This window comes from Lonchura striata, chromosome 2 (genome assembly GCF_050655825.1).
Source record: "Lonchura striata isolate lonStrDom1 chromosome 2, ASM5065582v1, whole genome shotgun sequence".
Lineage (NCBI taxonomy): Eukaryota > Metazoa > Chordata > Aves > Passeriformes > Estrildidae > Lonchura > Lonchura striata.
Genome location: NC_140704.1, coordinates 38872237 through 38884989, shown reverse-complemented (window position 1 = coordinate 38884989; position 12753 = coordinate 38872237). Strand labels below are relative to the sequence as shown.

The following is a 12753-nucleotide window of genomic DNA, read 5'->3' as shown; positions in this document are numbered from 1 at the left end:
ATTAATCAGGAGTTTGGGGACTGTGTATCCCTGTGTTTGCTGGCCGGCTCCAGGCATCACTGCATCATAGCGGCACCTGGTGGGACGGGGCAGGGCTGGAACACGCCGCTGCCCACCCCGCAGCCCCAGCAGCGCCCAGACATCCACAACAAAACCAAAATTAGCCTTGTTTTGCACTGGCAGGCCTTTCTAACATCTGTTGCTGTGAAAAGTTCAAAATTAATATCACTGAACCCTACCCTGGTATTTGCTAAAGAGATGCAAAGTGCCGGATGGGGAACAGAATGAACAGTAAGCTACATCTTAGAAACAGCCTGCAACCCAAGGGATCCAGGAGATGCTGCACACAGCACCAAAAGGAAAAAATAACCTGATAAATAACTCATCTCCAAGGCCTCCCAATTTTTGATTCATTAGCCATCGTTAAAAATTTATAAAAGCATATTAGAAGTAAAGCTCAGTTCAACCACCCACATGTATTCTAGCAACAGTGTGACACATTGAGCCCTTTTCTTTTGATTACTGCCTTCAATCTCATCATTTTTATTTTATGGGACGCAAAGCATCAAACTCAGCTTCAGAAATACAATGCTCAAAATATAGTGGCCAATAAATGTTTCATCTTTTTCACAAACTAGACCTTAAAGAGCTTCAGTTATTTATTTTTATAGCAGCGGCATACATAAGTGTATGACACAGTAAAGGATACTGATCTCTGAAGACCTCAGATTATCTTAAACTCCAGAAAATCAATATCAAATCCTGTGTTTACGGTACTTTTCATTATTTATTTTAGAGCCTAAGGAAGTGGACAGTGGAGATTGCTGGTTTTGTAGGAAAAGAACCTAGCAAAGTTGTAGTCAGATTTATAGGTCAAACACTACATTACGAAAGAAACCATTTGCCCCCAAGAGCCAAAATCACTGCTGTTCACCATAAGCAGAACACTTTTTATTAAGAGTCTGCAGGCTGTTGCTACACCTCCAACTAATTTACTTCAGTCCTTACACCCTGGCCAACGCAGAGCCTGTGCAAGTTGTGCAAGGGCTCCCACACAGGTTCAGCTGCCTTGCAGAGGCACTGGAATTTGCAGAGTGCAGCTGGAGCTGAGGACGTTGCTGCAATCTCCAGATGCTCACACACCTCAGCATCGATGCCAATGAACACCAGGCATGTCAGACTGTGCCCACTGCTTTCAAGACTACCAGTTCTTGATTAATTTTTCAAAAGTGCAAGTCCAGGATGCACATGAGAAGAGGAAGAAAAGAAGGAAAAGGGAACGAAAGAAAAAGTTTAGAGAGCTTTAATCCCTTTAATCCTTAAAAACACTTGGATGGAGGGAACATCCAAAGACAGAAATAAGGATTTTATCTCTTTAAAAAATCCACTCTTTGCATTATGGTTGCTGAGCTAATTGAAGAAGAAAACTACTAAGTTAGATCTACATTAAATATAACTTTAAATACCAAATTAACTTAAGTAGGTTGATTAAGAACAAGAAGAAATAAACTATTAAGGAGTGGACAAATTAACCTGCAGAAGTGCTGGTTTAAAATGCAAAAAGGCCATTAAAGTGAAAGGGGCTCTTACTATCTCTGACTTGCTCAACATACATTCAGACCAAATCTCCCACTGATGTAATGATTCTGACACCATTCTCCTGCATCTGAAATACAAAATGTAAAAGATAATTCTGATTGTAAGCATCCCTCTTTTTCTCTTGACTCTTCATGCCAACATTTAAATGTTCCAGAAAAATACTGTTGCTGCTATATAAAGTAACTGCACACTCTACACAATATTAATTATTGTGATCTGTTCCTGTGATAAGCAGAAGGTATAGATATGAAGAATTGTTAGAATAATTACAGGCACTGGAAGAGTCCTGCAGGGTAGGGACTAGAAACACTGATGGGAATCCTTTTTAGCTTAAAGATGATATATCTAATAGAAGGCATGTTTGAGGTTTACATGAGACATTAGACATTCCTATTTATAACAGGTAATTAATTTGTGGAATGCACTGCTACCACAGCACACTGACATCAAAAGCGCAAAAAAATTCAGATAAGGTTTAGATAAAAAATATGAAAATTAAGTGTTGCACCAAAGCAGATTTAGGAAACATGAAGGATTTAAGCCTTTTTGCTGCATAGCACAGACAAAAATCTCCTGACAGGATTTTTTAAAAACACCTGCAACATAATGTGAAAGACATTTGAAAGTTTATTGTAGTTTTATGCAGTTTTATTTTAAATACCGAGCTCCAGCCTGTCTCAAGAGAAAGGACAGCTTCTTAGATGGACCACTGGTTTGATCTGGTATGGCAAGTCCTATATTCTTGTGCTCCTACCAGATAATCAGCAGTAATTTGAGTGACAGTGGATGGGTACCCATTCTAGGGAAAAAAATATTCTATCATTCTATTTCTCAGTGCACTGAACTGAATTATGTTAGGTTAAGTGTTGTCACACTGAATAATCTCAGGCTGTATCACATGTCCAAAAACACAACTCGGTGTAATGTGTAGGACAGCGCACTCAAATTTGCTACAGATGTGAACTTGGGCGGGGGGGGAATATAAGCTTGAAGTCTAGTGAAACTTACAGCATCTACAACAGTTGTGAGAACTGTGTTAAAATATTTTAATTCAAAATGCTGTCCAACCTCAGAAACAGAAATTGCTCAAAGATATAAAACACTTGTCTTTCCTCTTTCTGTCTCTCCTCAGCCTAACTAACTTTATATAATCACAAACTGTGCTTAATGTCAAAGAAAATCAAAGGCATCTCTGATTAAAACATTTGGGAGGGTACAAGTAAACTGAAGACCCCTTAGCTTCTTGGAAAACTATAGTCATAATAGGTCAATGTCACAAATTCATTACACTGAATTAAAGTATTTTATTTTGTCCATTAAACACAAGAACAAGCTCCTACAAGATTCAGGAGTAAGAGTCTTAAAATTTCCCCACTCCTTGGGAGCTCAGGCTTGGTTTCTCTAACTTGGCTCTTTCCACAAAAGAGATGACACAATCTGCCTCAGCTGTTTCTGAGATTACCATAATTTTTCATTCAAAAAGGGGTATGGAAATAGAAGACTGATGTGCCTACAATCACATCACATCACAATGCTCAAATGTTCATCCCTCCACAGGAATTATTCTGTTTGCTGTTCTTTCTCCTTCCTGTTCCTTATGGCTACTAATTACAATTTTGAATAATTTTGTAAAGCACGTTAAAAAAGTCACCTTTGCAGAGCTTTCAATTTAAGTATGACAATTACAGGCAAAAAAACCCTCACCAAAACCTCCCAAGGCTCATCCTCCATTTAGACAATGTAACATGTTTAGATGAACTCTTTCATGCCTAACCACCCAAAGTCCTTAGATATTCTTAGTAGCTTTAACTGCACATATTTCCAAACAGAAGCTGAGCAGAACATGAGCAGAGGACACTTGTGCACATGAAGGAAGCTTGTCTTGATGACTATCCAATGCAGACATCACAATCACTGTCCCCCAGACAGGAGAGCCCTGTCTCCAAGATGATGGGTAAGAGGCCATGGATGCTAGACAGGAGAACCACTGAGTAAGCCACTGTGAGTTTTCCACCTCCCTGTTTCTTTCCAGGGGATTATGTGCAGACAGCTACTCACATTCTGGGAGCTTGGAGAACTGAGACTTGGGTCTGTATTTTAGTGTTTGCTTTTCCAATAATGGATTTAAAACAAGAATTTGAGGACTCCATAAAAGAAAGGGTTTTTTACCAGCTCCTACAGCCCATAGCTAGCAAGTCTCAGCACTGAGATTTCTCATTTGTCTTTTAGTATGTTTACACAGAGATTCCCCAAAAAACATCTTGAGATTTGATGTCTGACAGCTCCACTTACTTTGAGAATCCTCTTATCGTGCACAAGAGGGCTTGATTTTGAAACAATAGTTCCTTATTATTATCACATTCTGGAAGATTTTTATTGCAGAATTAATGATGTTTATGTGGCTGTTTCATTACCTTCTAAGAACAACAGGTTCTTATGCGAGCCAACAATTTCTTTCAAGGTATAATTTAGCAGCCACCATGACTCATGCCATTTTCTGCCATGCCAGTACTGCCATTTTGACCAGCTCTACACTGCCTTTGCTCTGCAATGCTGCAAGTAGTTCACAAACAAACAACAAAACGTTGCTGGCACCATCTGCTCCTTGGAAACCTGCCAGTCATCATGAAAACCACTGAGAGGAGCTTGTGCTGGGATTTACTTTGTATCCATCCTTTCTGGAGGTTTGGCTTTTGCTGCTGTTCCCAGTAGCCCTACCAGCAGCTGTAGAGTGAGCTTTGATCCATTTGTGGGGAAAAAAATCTGCAATCTAGTAACAATTTCCATCATACTCATTGAGATGACCTCCTCTCCTCAGTTTACAGCACATGTACATCGCTGGGTCTGCAATGACCCAAAGTCATGGAACACTTTGCCCTCAGTAGTTAAAGCTAACCTGAACATCGTGCAGATGTTAAACAGATATAAAAGGTGTCTTCTGCCAGGAACTGAAATTCAGCCCCTTTTGAAAATGGCAGAGCAGATCTTAAACACAGTGTCCTTCATTAGTGTTTCAGAGATGAAGTGGGGGCTATGGTGTATGACTTTCATAACTGAGAGTAAATAGACAGGAAACGCACAAAGGACAGTGTCACCAAATTTAGTCCACACACTAGAGATAACAAATATCCTTATAAAAATGTTACAGGATATCTCAATATTGAAGGGGGGGTTGGGGGGAGGGGAAGAGAAGGTAAGGAAAAGAAAACTGCGGCAGTGTGCCGTAATCCTACCAGGAAAGAAAATCCTCCATAAATTCCATACTGACACTGCTAACATTTACCTGAAATGCAGTTTATTAGTTTATCATAATCAATAATAACTGATTTATGAGATCACAAATGCACAGTTCACCTCATTTATACTTATTTGTAATTTATGCACACAAAGCATCATTTTGTTCTACTATTTTTCATACTACAGCTTGTTTGGGTTTTTTTACTACAATTGATATTGCATTGCTAATGCCTCTGCGAGTCTCTATTTACTGTAACTCTTGGCTGCCTGTGTACAATGGCAGCAGTCACTGGCTTCAGTGCTGTGACATATCTATTTAATTAACCCAGCTGTTCTCTCTACAGTGTGAAGCACCAAGCAATGATGCCATACTGGAAAGCAGGACTCATAAAACCAAAAAAAAAAAAAAATTACAGTGCCACTTGGAAAATGAAACACAAATAAAGTCTGCTCAAAAAAAAGAAATTCAGATAAACACATCCCTCTCTGCTTTGACAGGCCTCTGCTATTCAGTTAGATACTGAACAACGCTGCTGAAGACTTTTAGAAGTACCATTTCTTATTTAAAATCCACCTCCTTCATCTTGAATAAAATTAGCAATTTTTCTGCATGTGAACAAAAATAGACCATTTTCTTAAAATAAAAAAAATCAACAGCAGGCCTTTTTCCTGGTGGCAGTGTTCTTTTACCTATGCCAGTGTCCATTCTTAAAAGTGCTTCTGCATAAGACATAAAATAGGAACATCTCCCAATGCAAGCTGATCCTGCCTTTTCCTTGAAAACTCATAACATCAAAATCAAAAAAATTGGTCTGTTTATCAAGCTGTCACTTTGCAGCATGCAGAAGGAAAGGAGGAAAAATAAAGCATTCACAGAAGCTGAACATTATGCAGCCATTGCACATGAACATTACAATAAATGTAACTTAGAAAATATCTCCAGCCCATTATGAGCTAGACCTCAAAATGAATCAGTTGTAACAATTTAAAAAAAAAAAAAAACATGCCAAAAAAGAACAACAGTATACCAAATTTATTTGAGATGTGCTGTCTACACAGACATGATGGATGTGAAAATTATTTAATTGCTTTGGAAGAAGAGCATCCACTGGAGGTATATCCAAGGGTGCCTCCTGACCATGGCAGCTGGGACAAATGAGACATGGCAGCTTCAACCAGTGTCTCCAATCGTTCAGCAACCTCAAGAGCCTCAGCTCATACCCAGATGGAAATTAACTTAGTTACATCAAGTGAGAGACTGCTTGCTCTCCTTAAGTGCTGTCAGATCCTTCCTGCGTTTTCAGCTGAGAACTGAGGAGGCTGTCAGTGGTTCCTGAACTGAGGGCATTTGTGTCACCCATGCCAAGGTATTCAGCACATGTCATGCAGGGTTTTCTTCACTCCACCACTGAGGAGTGCAGAGGACAGCCCTTTATAGTGATGTGCCTACTTTGTGGGCACAACTGTGTCATGGAATGAAACCTGGACAGTGTGTTTCAAAAGCATTTCTAGCCATTGATTCAGGGTAAGACTACTACGACAAACTTCCCAAATGCTCTAGAATACAAGCAATTCAAACAGATACTGTACAGTAATACAGTCTAAATACAATTTATTGAAGTTTAAAAAAATATTTTATTTGTTGATGAAAGGATCTAATCCTTGCAGAGCTGCTGTTCTCACAGCAACTCTGAGAAGGGAAAGCTGTCTAACATCACCTGGCCTCTTATACTCTTGGCTATTGCAGCTACAAGAGTTCCCAGGATTTTAAGTACAGCCCTGGTGTCTACTGTCATTAAAAGTATGTAATACAAATATGTATCTAGTGTAGTGTTATACACATACTCACATCTATAGGTAGACAAACAGACAGGTACAGGGCAACTTGCCCCTAAACAAAGTGGAACAAAAATGGCAAATTTCTACCTACCACACAATCTTGTTTCACCTGCTAAAGTCAAGATCCAGGTGAAGAAGTCCTATGCTAGTATTTTATTTTCAGAAGTATCTGAACAACAAAAGTTTCTTAAAATACTAGACCCGGAGTACCTATCCAGAAACCTGCAAATTAGGAGAGATGCACCTGAATCTATTTATGGTGTAAGGTGGAACATGAACCTGGAAGCCAATTAACTGAAAGGAAAAACATTTTGATTGATGTCAACATTCAAGGCACTTAAGAGACTGCATTCCCTGCAAGTTAAGAGCAGAGAGAAAGAAACAACAAAAAGAATTGTCTATTAGAAAACCATCCTACAAATGTAGACCTAGAAATGTACTGACCTTTCCTATGACCCTTTCAGAAAAGTGATTTTTGTGAAGTCTTTGGTTTTGTAAGCACAGCATTTTATCGCATTTCTCAAACCTACAATATGCTTTGTAGTTCTTCCCTGAAACAAACCAATCTACACAAATATCTCAAGCTTAGTTTTTAAATTCTCACAGTTGTTCATCACTACAGTTCACCTTTATCAGTACCTTCTTCTAAGATAATGCTGCATGCCCTCATGTCCCTTTCAACTTCTTTGGGACTACCACTACATAACACATCAGTCCACTAAATAATGTAATTCAGAATCTCCAGGAAAAGACATATGCAACTTTCATTTTAACAAGACTGACTCACAGAAGTAAAATCTCACTCAGCTATTCAGATTGGCACAGCTGCTAAGAGTGGATTTCCCAACTATTAAATCCTCGAGCTGGTCCAGTAGGAAAAATCCTACCTACACCAGTGGGGCGAAGTAGGATCATGTTGAACAATACTACTAATTGGTTGCCTGATTCCTACTATTTTTTAGGAGGATATAATGGTGATCCCCCAACCAAGAAAGAGGGCAAAGAGCAGCTCCTCAGAGCTTTCTCCTTTGCCTCCACCAACTATTTTTTACCATCTTTCATGACTTGAGAACTTTCTCTGCACAATGGCAAAATTAGTACTTTGTCCAAGAATCCAACCTGGCTGCAAGTAATTAGTTTCATAAAAAAACTGATTTTCTGTGCTTGATTGAACCTGATTGAAAGTGATTGATTTATGTTAGCATCCAAAATCCACAAACCAAACCTCTGATTTGTATCTGCAATATTTGTCTGCCATTGCTTGCCTGAAAAAAAAAAACAGTGAAAAAAAGTCTAAAAATTACATAACAATAGATTCTATACAGGACAGTTTGTGACACATACTTCAGCATGAATCACAAGAAACAAAAATGAAACCAAAAATGAAAGCCAGGTTAGCAAAACATTTTCATTAGTATGACTAAAAATTTGAATCACTACTTACTTTTTCCTAAAGCAGTTCACCCACTTTAGTTGAAAATGGAAGAATCAAAAGAAAAAAACTACTGCTGTAAATGCCAGAAAAAAAATTAATTAAGAAAATATTCAAAAGCAAATAAATCAGAAAAGGAATACTGAACATTCTTGCATGCATTAAGAAATCTGCAAGGACAAGCAAAACACTAGCAGTGAACTGAAATATAACTTTCTTATTAAGGCATCCTTAACAGGGTGGCAATTAGTTAAAGACCAGTTGTTCCTTTAAGATAAGCAACAGCACTGTCTCCACCTTAATTTCACCTTAACTTTAGATTTTCATCCCACCATTTCCTTGCCTAGGTATTTCAAACACATTTACCTCCTGCAGCATTACACAAAGATAAAACTTTCCTTTCTTGTTAATTTTTGCAGTTGGCCTACTTAACTGCAAGCCAAGCACTTGAGGTTCGACTCTAGAGCAAACTTGTGATACTCTCAGCTCCCTGACCCCCAGTCAGGCCAAACCTACAAGAGTATCCTGAATTTTTCTGCTGATGGAAGATTTCATCAGTGAAAAGCCAGGCACCACATACATCACTCTTCCACATGTGCTTCCTATTTCACCACCCTGACTGAATCAGTAGCAAAAGGGAACTACCTGTGAGCACAGCAATTCCTAAGTAAGTCATCACTGCATTTCAGAGGCGAGGGCAGTTTTACAGAACATAACTCCTTTACATTATATAGTGGTAGGAAAAGGTTCTTTCCTGAGCCCCAAGCCAGGCCAACCGGTTCATCTCATAATTACTGTATTGTTATACTGTAACCTACCCCAATTTCACTCGGGTGCCATAAATCAGGCCTCACATTCAGGGAGGCTGTAAAACCATCAATGGCAGATAGCCTGTGTCCAGCTACGGTCTAGTGAGAGTGCTCTGAGAAAACTGACAGCAGGAAACTTTACCGCTGTCATCTGCTGCACAGGGCGAGCCCAATGTTTGTGATACAAGGGGCTGATGTCTACCAGACACCCAGGAGGGAGCCGAGGTGCAACCTTTTGCTGCAGAGGTCTCTCTCGGTATTCACTTTTATCAGCTCCAGTGCAATATTTTCAAAACCTCCCCCTGGGTGATGTCCTTCAAACCTTTTCTAGGTATCCAGTCTCAAATTTGATTTTCCTCCTTTTATTCTCCCAATTCTTCAAAGATCATTCCAGAAACCTGATTTGATTAGAAGTCTCTTCTAACGTAAGCAATTCATCCTCACACATGCGGAACTGTTGATTCACCTTTTCTTTAATTTCATTTTGCCTGACTTTCATTTGAGCTATCTCAATTTTAACCTCTGTTAAAGCTCCATCTACCTTGTTTACTGTTTCTTTGATTTGAAAGATCTCCTCCATTAAGTCCTTAAGCGACAACTCTGTGGCCATTTTTGGCTCCAGCGGTTTGTCAGGAGAGGTCAGCCACTGCCTCAGTCTTTTATTTGTCTGGAGCAACATTCAAATTGTTTTCAGAGCAATTGTTTTCTTCTCATTTCCTGCCATCTCTGTTTGAAAATAATAATGAATTACTTCAATTCTAAGAAAGGTTTCATCTCTTTACTTCATTATCAAGAGCAGGGAGAAAGACTGTCTCAGAGGTTGGCACCCTGCACAAATTTCCTCAAGTCTTGCTTAAGGAAAAAAAACTGCAGGAACAGTCAAAAGTTATCTTCTACACGTATACAACATCCTGCAAGAAAGCACTTGAGGCTTCAGAAAATTCACCTTCTTAAAATCCTGCCAGGCAGGTAAGTATTAGATCTTCTGAACAAGAGAGTCAGTAGCAAAAATACTTCATTTAAAACTTGCATATTAAAACAAAGTTTCTGGGGTTTCTTCCTCTTCTTCTTTTCTTTTTTTTTTTTTTTTTTTTCCCCCAGCTCTGGTTAGCAGGATCGGCTCCCTAGCAGCACAGGAAGCCTGGGGCAGCTCTGGAAATAGGTTTCCTGCCTCGATACAGAGTTGCCAGACTATCTTTTCTCCTCTAAACACATACAAAATGTGCTCAAAGGAATGCATCCAACACACAGAACCGATGAAAGAGTACCTTTAGATCAGAAAACAGCCTTCCTCAAACAAACCTTTATACTTTGGTCTATTATTTCATGTCAATAAGGAAGATAGGGAGTCTTTAGATGTGTATTTAAGTGAGGGGGTTGTTTGTTTTTTACAAATATCTTTAAATTATATCCCAGCTCTTATTAAGCCCACCTGAGAATTAGCATGCTGTAGATTAATATTTTACCTTAAAAACCTAAATATTTTTCATTTTGAGCACATGGTTCCCTTCCTCCTCACGTACACAAAAAACATCACACTGAGATTCATGCACTACCCTACAGACACAAAAACATATTTCTTGTATGCCTTCCCAGGGGAAACATATCCCACCTTTACTAGACACTTCTCTTTAAATGATATGAGTCCTTATCAGTAGGAGCCCTTCCCCTCCATGGCTGAGCTGAAAGGCTGGATAACGAGCTTATATATGATGCCCTATCTTTAAGGCGGCTAATCTGAACTGGAAATGAATCTCACACCCTTTTTCCCAAGTGGATTCATTTCTAGTTTTAACATTAAATTTCTGCTCCATTAAGGAGTGAAGCTGTGTTTTTGTTAGAAGCTGTTTTTCTAACATACAGAATCTCTACCACATCAAAGGAATGTTTCTGTATTACCTATAAACTATTTTTGAAATAATTTGACTACAGTATTGTGACTTTCTTTCACTACAAAGCTGTGCTTCTCACAAAATAGAAATGTAAAGTTAAATTTCTGACCTCCTCAAGGACATCTAGCCATAGAGACTTAAAAATACTTCAGTGATTTACAAAACTCCACAGAATTAACATGACAGGCAGTTTAGATCTTTGACCTTTGACTTAATGGAGGCAAATATTTGCAGAGAGAAGATGGGTTATCAGCTTCTTGCATATACAATCTCAGGCCAGTTTCTTTATTAGAATGAAACTCCAAACTCTTTTTCCATCCCAAATGAGCATTTTAACACCTCCCACCAGAAAGAGTATCTTGATGTAGAGTCTTAATATATACTCTTAATCAGAATACTATAAATTTTTTCAGTAATAGTTACAATCTTTAGAGTAGGAATGGGGGGGGGGGGGAAGAAACATCAGTGTACATAAAAAAGACTCGCCACTTTTGCTTTAATCTACAAAAAGTAAACAAACAAGGAAATTTTAATACTTTCTTCTTGCATTAAAGATTGAGCACATAAATGTTATCTCTCCTGGTGCAATCTATTTGGTATGTCATAAAAAAGAAGACAAGCCAGCTGGGTCTTGATTCCCATTCTCACTGGGGCCCGTTTTCATTGCCAGAGTGGTGTAAAGCAGCCTCTGGGTCACAGAAACCATGCCCAGATGAGTGCACAGCCAAGCACAGCTGTAGCTATTAGGAGAAATCCAGAACAGGATGTAGGAAAACTGTACAAGCTGAGTCTAAGGAGACAGGGGCCACATCTGGATAAAAGATTAAATGCAAGTGTGCTATACACATAGAGGACAGAAAAATAAAATTACTGGGACCTAATCTGAGACATATCACAGTGACAACGCAAAGAATAAACAGCAGCACTATGAGCTATGTTTGCTTACCAAGCAAGGAGTGAAATTTCATGAAAAATTATTTTAAATGACCATAATGCTGGGATACAAAACCAGCACATTTGCAGTCTGATATTTCTAATCTTTACTTAATGTCCGTAGTAGTGATTGTATAAAATAAACCACTAAAAATTCCTAGCCAAGCAAAAAGCCTGATAATTTAACTTCCTGGCTTGCCTTCCAAAGACTAATGCAAAGTTTAGTAGCTGCACAGTCAAATAAATCTTTCAACTACAGCTTTTCTTTTTTTTTTGAGAAAATGGTAAATATGGTATTTTCCATATTATATACCAGGACTACAGTCACAACCCAAGAATGTAGATCTTTCAACCATTCATTACAGAAAATATTGCTTGAGGGAAACTGCTTTAAACTGATTTATGTGGTAGACACCCCAGTCAAATTGGACAATGTGGCAGATGGTAATGGATTTATGCATATTTATGTAGCATGTATTTACTTGTCGACTTTGTTATCCATCTTTTGCCCCTTCCAAAAGTAGATGGCAATTTATAACAACTGTGATGCTGTGACTGGTTGACATTCCCTTTGCAGCCCTTTCCTCTGGACAGGCTAAAAAGCAGCATCCTTTGTGCAGCTATTTTAATTGTTTTACAGTTTTATTACAAAACATCCTGTCTGTTACACTTGCTTCCTGAGGCTATCATAACAATGTTAGTTGCCACTGCTTAAATCTGCCTCAGGGTATCTGTTTTTAGAGTTACAATTAAAGTCAGTATGTAGTTCACCAACATGTTAACATTAATTTGTCTTTTAATTTATTTGACCTCTTAAACTAAGCAAGTAACTGAGGTGAGGGATGCACAAAGTTCAGCTGCTATAATTTTTGCAATAAGGTGGTTTTAGGTTCTTTTCCACCAAAGCATTCAAGTGTTCAGTTGCAAGTGTTTTTATTTATTCTAAATCTCTTCAGAAAAGACAAAATATATTCACATTGCATTTAACATGCACGTGTTTTACATAACACTA

General features: G+C 38.5%; 1 protein-coding gene across 3 annotated transcripts in view; it reads right to left on the bottom strand.

The window, feature by feature from the left end:
• RARB (retinoic acid receptor beta) overlaps window positions 1-12753 on the bottom strand; it is a 319974-nt gene that overhangs the window by 265239 nt on the left and 41982 nt on the right. The gene's annotated exons all lie outside the window — the stretch shown is intronic.